This window comes from Rhinopithecus bieti, unplaced genomic scaffold (assembly GCF_001698545.2).
Source record: "Rhinopithecus bieti isolate Rb0 unplaced genomic scaffold, ASM169854v2 scaffold_26397, whole genome shotgun sequence".
Classification (NCBI taxonomy): Eukaryota; Metazoa; Chordata; class Mammalia; order Primates; family Cercopithecidae; genus Rhinopithecus; species Rhinopithecus bieti.
The window spans coordinates 375118-381698 of record NW_016811950.1 but is presented as its reverse complement, the minus strand read 5'-3'; positions in this window follow the sequence as shown (position 1 = coordinate 381698).

The following is a 6581-nucleotide window of genomic DNA, read 5'->3' as shown; positions in this document are numbered from 1 at the left end:
AAGGGTTGGATAGAGACTTGATGTTTATAAAAAGAGACTTAATACACTCAGCTCTTTTCTACAAAAGGGGACTAGATAAAGAGTTAACAGCCTGAGCGATATGTGGAAACACAAAAGAGATGTTGTTAAACGATATTGATTAGTATGTCTATAGAGATTCTGAAATCATCTTAATCATTAAGAAAAAATATATGTTTATTATCACATATGTTATAACCATAAAACTTTGTTATATATTGCGACACTTCATGGATAATGTAGCACTAAACTATAAAAAAAGTCTATTTATCACATCTTTCTATGCATTGTTGCTATTTTAAGACCATAGGTGGAAAACAATCTATGAAATTTTGGCTTACTACAATGTTTCCTGTTTATTGGCAACTGTTTTTAATCACACTACTGAGAACATGCTAGACGGCCTCATTATTTTTTTCAAGTGGATTACATTATTATTTACATTCTATAATTTTACTTCTCTTTTACAAAGTAAAGAGCTTGAAGCTGTGCTATGCATTGCGAAAGCGTGGCTAGAATTGATTCAGGTAACCCTTCTGTATCATTTTAGTGCAAAGCAGACCATGAGTTTATTATAGCCTAATTTTAAAACAGAATGTCCTAAGGAGGTTTAATTTACTGATGATTCAGAACTGCCCATTGGGACCTATGGCTGTTGCTTCACGGGGATTACTGAAGGTTGGATCAGAACTACAGAGCAACAATGCACATAATATTCTCCTGGGTTGCTGTGAACAGCAAAGGCTGCCACTTGTGTGTAGCTTTATTTAAACACAAAAAGTTTGCCTTGAGCTGTATGCTTGGTTATATTGTAATGTAAAAGTTGGGGATGGAGTTGGGAGTGGGTGAGTGATGATTTGTCAGCTCCAGAAAGTTCTATTAGGTGAATGGTTTTAAATAGATAACTACAGGGGATATGGATTTTAAGTGGTTAAAGGAAAATAAGGAGATTTTTTTTTTTTTTTTTTTTTTTTTTTTTCCTGTGTGAGCTAGATTTGCTCGGAATACCAGGTAGTTGCTGACCACTTGCTTCTCAGGATAACTCCCAGAGGCACACTCTCCACAGTGGTGAGTTGAACGGAGCCTCCTGGTGTCACCCAATGCAAACTGGACGCATGTGTGCTCAATGTCAGAATAAATTCTATCACACACTCTTGAAAGCAAAGCAGTCTCTGGCAAACTAAAAGAAGTAATGTAGAATTTAAAGGATGTGGCATTAGAATTAAAAAATTTTGGAAAAAGAATTATTTTTCTAATTAAATTATTAACATGTGTATTATAGGAAGTATAGAATATTAGAATAAAAAAACCCTCTATCACTCAGATATTTTTATTATAATAGCAATAATGATCATTTTGTATGTGGCATGGTATCCTATTTTCTTTCTTTTTTTTTTTTTTTTTTCTGAGACGGAGTCTCACTCTGTTGCCCAGGATAGAGGACAGTGGTGTGATATTGGGTCACTGCAACCTTTGCCTCCCGCGTTCAAGAGATCCTCCTGCCTTAGCCACTTGAGTAGCTAGGATTACAGATGTGCACCATCACCCCGCACAAATTTTTGTATTTTTAGTAGAGATGGGGTTTCACCATGTTGGCCAGGTTGGTCTCCGACTCCTGACCTCAGGTAATCTACCTACCTTGGCCTCCCTAAGTGCTGGGATTATAGGCGAGAACCAACGTGTCCAGCTGTATACTATTTTTCTGCTACAGCATAATCAATTTCCAGTGTTAGAGTAGTTACGATCTTTGCTTTCAATTATTTTTCCAGCTTATCAACTGGAATAAAACTTATCACTTAACTGTCTCCACATTGTTTGTTTCTAACCTTTAATTCTTAGTTATTTAGTTATTTATATGTAGTTATTTAGTTACTATAGAGTCATTCATTCTATAAATACTCTCTTTGTTAACAAATGTTTTGAGCTATTTTTCCCCCTAAAATTAAAATATTGAGTTAGATTATAAACATTTTCAATGTGTCTGATACATACTGCCAAATTTTATTCTAAGTGAAATACAGTGTGCATTTGCATCAGTCATATATGAGAATGCTACTTCATCACAGTTTCATTGACAAGATTATTCCTGTCATTATTTCTAATTATATGTTACAAAATAACTGTTTTTGCAATTTTAATTTACACATATTTCATTACAAGAAAGTTCAATGCTTTTTAGTGAAACTACTTACTGGTCTTTGGTATCCATGCCATGTAAACGATAGATTTAAGGACAGACTTGAAACAAATTTGAAAGGACTGGCCCTCAGAAAGTCGACTTTCACATTTCCTATGTGTAATGAACACATACATGCATTCAACGGGCAGAATGCTGTTTTGATTAGGTAAATAAATTGACAGTATTTTTTCCTAAGGCGTTTGATATGACTGCTGAAGATTTAAGTATTTATTCAATTTACGTTTATTATATATATGTTATTTACATGAATTTACATTTAATCAATGTACATGTATTTAATACCAAATATATGTTACAATGGGAGAAAAATTAAAAACGTTCTCTGTCTTCATGGACCTGAAATTTTATTGAAGAAGCGGAAATTAATGGAATATACATACATGGAACTAAATGTAAAATTTTACTGTGATAAGTGGTATAACTTTATACCACTTATTTTGTATGGAGAGTACAAAAATAGTTGGACGAACTGGTCTAGTCAGAACAATAAAAGAAGCAGAAATGCTCATGAGGAGATCTGGAGAAAGAAGTTAACCAGTAATAAAAGAGAGTAGGGTTGTTCTAGGAAATACAAGCTGCATGTACAAAATTCCTGGGTCAGAGAGGAAGATGGCTTACTTGAATAGAGAGAGGATCATGGCTGTAGAAGAAAGAAGAAAGAATGAAGGGTCTAAAGCGTGAAGAGCCTTGTAAGTTTTAGGTAATAGAATTGTAAACTCATGTATTTGGAAATCATATCATGAAACAAATACAGTTGATCTTCATTATTCATGAATTCTTGTGGTTGTGAATTTGCTTACTTACTGAAATTTATTTGAAACACAAAGATCAACACTTGGGGATCCATTGCAGTCATTTATAGACTTGTGCCTGTGTAGAGTATTAAATTAAAATTCTGTAAGTATTTGATATGCACATTCCCAGATGAGGTTGAATGAGGCAGACATTCTGCCTTGTTTCAGTTTACATACTGTACACAAGTATATTTTTTCATGGTATATTTAGTGTCACACATTTTTTTTTTGCATTTTGTGCTCCTGGTAGATGACTTCACTGTTTAAAATGGCCCCCAAGCATAGTGCATAGTGTCCAGTGTTTCTAAGCACAAGAAGAATGTGATGTACCTTATGAAGAGAATGCATGTGTTAGATAAGCTGTGTTCAGAAATGAGGTGCAGGGTTGTTGGCTGTGAGTCCAATGTTAATAAGTAAAAAATATGTATTAAATAAGGTGTCTTCAAACAGAAGCACATATAAAACAAGCATTTAATTTATTATTATTAGTAGTAGTTTTTTTTTTATAGAGACAGAGTCTAGTTCTATTGCCCAGGCTGGTCTCAAACTCCTGGCCCCAAGCAATCTTCCTACCTTGGCTACCCAAAGCATTGGGTTACAGGTGTGAGCCGCTGTGCCTGGTCTAAAACAAGTCTTTATATTGATCAGTTCACAAAAATGTTTTAATGGAAGGCTAGCAGGAACCTAGCGCTTTATTTCTTGAAGGAGCAACGGTTCAGTATTTGCCAATGCTTGTTCATGACAATTTCGTAGAACATAATTGTTGGTAACAAAAAGAGTAGATGTATTTATTTAACAAAATAATACCTAACATTTACTGTGCTTATACATGTATTGACTCTTTAACTTTTCCACCACTATGTGAGATTGGTATTATCATTATTAATACTAATGTTCCATAATTTAAATGAAGAATCTTAGAAGTTAAAAAGTTAGGCTACTTACCACAAAAGAATAATGGCAGGAGCAGCAGCTGCAGCCACAAAATTTCACAGTTAACGAAGTGTCTTCCCCTTTTTGTGTCATTTGATTTCTACAGACCTTTCTGAGGGTAATAGGGAACATTTTCTTCCTCCTAATTGGCTAATGAGGAAGCCAACACTTAGAGAAATTAATTGCCCAAGGTTCCCTTTCAAACACATATTGTGCAGTGCCCTTTCCACACTGTCTATGTTTCTTGAAATAATAATGAAATTAGCATAGAACAGACACCCTATATTACTGCATTATGTGCTTTATTCTAGAGACCTTCGGAGATAGAAGACTTAGTCCTTTATCCCCAGGGAAAGGAAAAGGAAAGAAATTTTTGACTACAAGTGTATCCATTATTTACATAATGGTATCACACAATGTTTTCTACCACTAACAGTAACTTTCCTTTTGGTAAATATGATGCATCTTTATCCAAAATCTAGCAACATTTGTGGAATAAAAAGTGAAGGGCTTGTCTAGAAGACTGATTATCGTGGTCATCTGATATATTTAATATCTTTTAAGTAAATGGCAACTAGGGATTACCTGAACAGGCCTCATAGTTATCTTTGATACTGAAACATTTGGCTGTGTTATTCCTCTTACACAGAATAGGAATATTCCTTTTTTCTTTTCTTTTTTTATTTTTTTTTTGAAGTGGAGTTTCACTCTTGTTGCCCAGGCTGGAGTGCATTGGTGTGATCTCAGCTCACCGCAACCTCCGCATCCTGAGTTCAAGCGATTCTCCTGCCTCTGCCTCCGAAGCAGCTGGTATCACAGGCATGTGCCACCATTCCTGGCTAATTTTGTAATTTTAGTAGAGACAGGGTTTCTTCTTCCTGGTCAGGCTGGTCTCAAACTCCCAGTCTCAGGTGATCCGCCCACCTTGACCTCCCAAATTGATGGGATTACAGAGTGAACCAGCCGGAATATTCCTTTTAAATTAGGATAAAACTCAGTTGCTACTCTTTAAAGAGTGATTCCACTGAAATAATTATCTTTCACATTGTAAAGTTTACAGCTTTTTATTTTACTAAGTATTTCTAATTATATTGCTTATTAATGTATTATTACTAATAATATACTATAAATATATTTTACTAAGTGCATTAAGTATTTCTTGCTTCTACAAGAAATAAATAAAGCACTAGGTTCCCGCTAGCCTCCCATATATAAGTTATGGAGGTTCGCAAAACTCTAAGTTATTATATACTGGAGGGATACATCTGAATTTCATTGTCTTGTGCTGACATTTCCCCCAAAGTCATCGGCTTCTTCTGTTTTGTTATATCAGCTCCTGCAGATGGAGACTTCAAGTCTTGGATTTCTGTCAGTTCTGCACATGGGGATCTTTCTGTTGCTTCTATGTCATGTAGCTCCACATAAAATTGGTGAGCTGTTAATGAACCATCTATTTTCATGCTATTCCCAGTTCCACGATTATGATGCTCCTGCTCCTGAGTCACTGTGAGCTTGTTGAGGAAGCCAGGATATATCTCAAATTCATTATCCACAGGTGCTTCCTAGGGAATTTGCAGACTCCCTGGTGCTCTAATTTTCAACCTGCCAGGTATCCATGTGTATCTATTTTCTACCCTCTCCCCTCCTCTAATTTATCACACATGGTGGTTGTACGGGGAGTGTCTCTAAGACTTACTTAATCTATGTATTTTTTTATTTTTTTTTTACCTGCTTCCAACTCTTCCACTCCTTGTAAAACATGGGATCTTTAGCTCTTCTCTGGGTTGGAGATTCTGCTTCTAATTTATGACATACTCATTGTTATTTCATGAGTCCCTTTAGATATTTGTAATTCTAAAAATAAACTCCAATTAAACTCCATAGCCTTTCTGTTTGTTTACTTGTTTATATGTGTATTTATTTAAGGGAGGCTTCAGCATCTCTTTTCTGAGGCAGTGAATGACTTAACATAGCTTAGCTGTTTCAGATGAAAGGGAAAACAGCACTGAAATAATTGGTTAGTGTTGAAAAGTGCTACATTTCACTGCATAGTACCATTCTCATGTATGTTGTATCATGGTACGTAAAACTGAACCATGATAAAATATGATCATTTTCCAAGTTTCATGGAAATTTCATAATCATTTCATTTCACATAAAATGATTCTGTCATTTCTGGGAAAACATTGTTAGTTGACTAGAATATCGTGGAATCTATACAGTTGTTTTGAGTAGAACAGTACTGTCCTGAATGATACATTTTCAAATACAAACATACTTTATGAATCTTTATTTATTCAAATATGTTGTTGAGCTCATTATACAGAACATACTATTTCTTCAGAGTAAAATTTAGGGAACTTATGTATTTGTCTTTCAGTATTCTATTGATGGTTTGTAAATGCTCATTTGTATTTTAAATGTTTAATGAAATGTTACATATGATTCTGACTGAAGACCACTGTCTGATAAAACTTGTCAAAGACAAGTTTGAAAAACAAAACAAGAACTAACATTTTTTCTGTAGTGACAGGCTTAGATACTATGGAATAAGAAAAACTTGAGAAGTTAAAATAATAATCTCATTTTTTTCAGTATACCACTTGTTAATTTCAGAAATTAGGACAAAAAAGTCT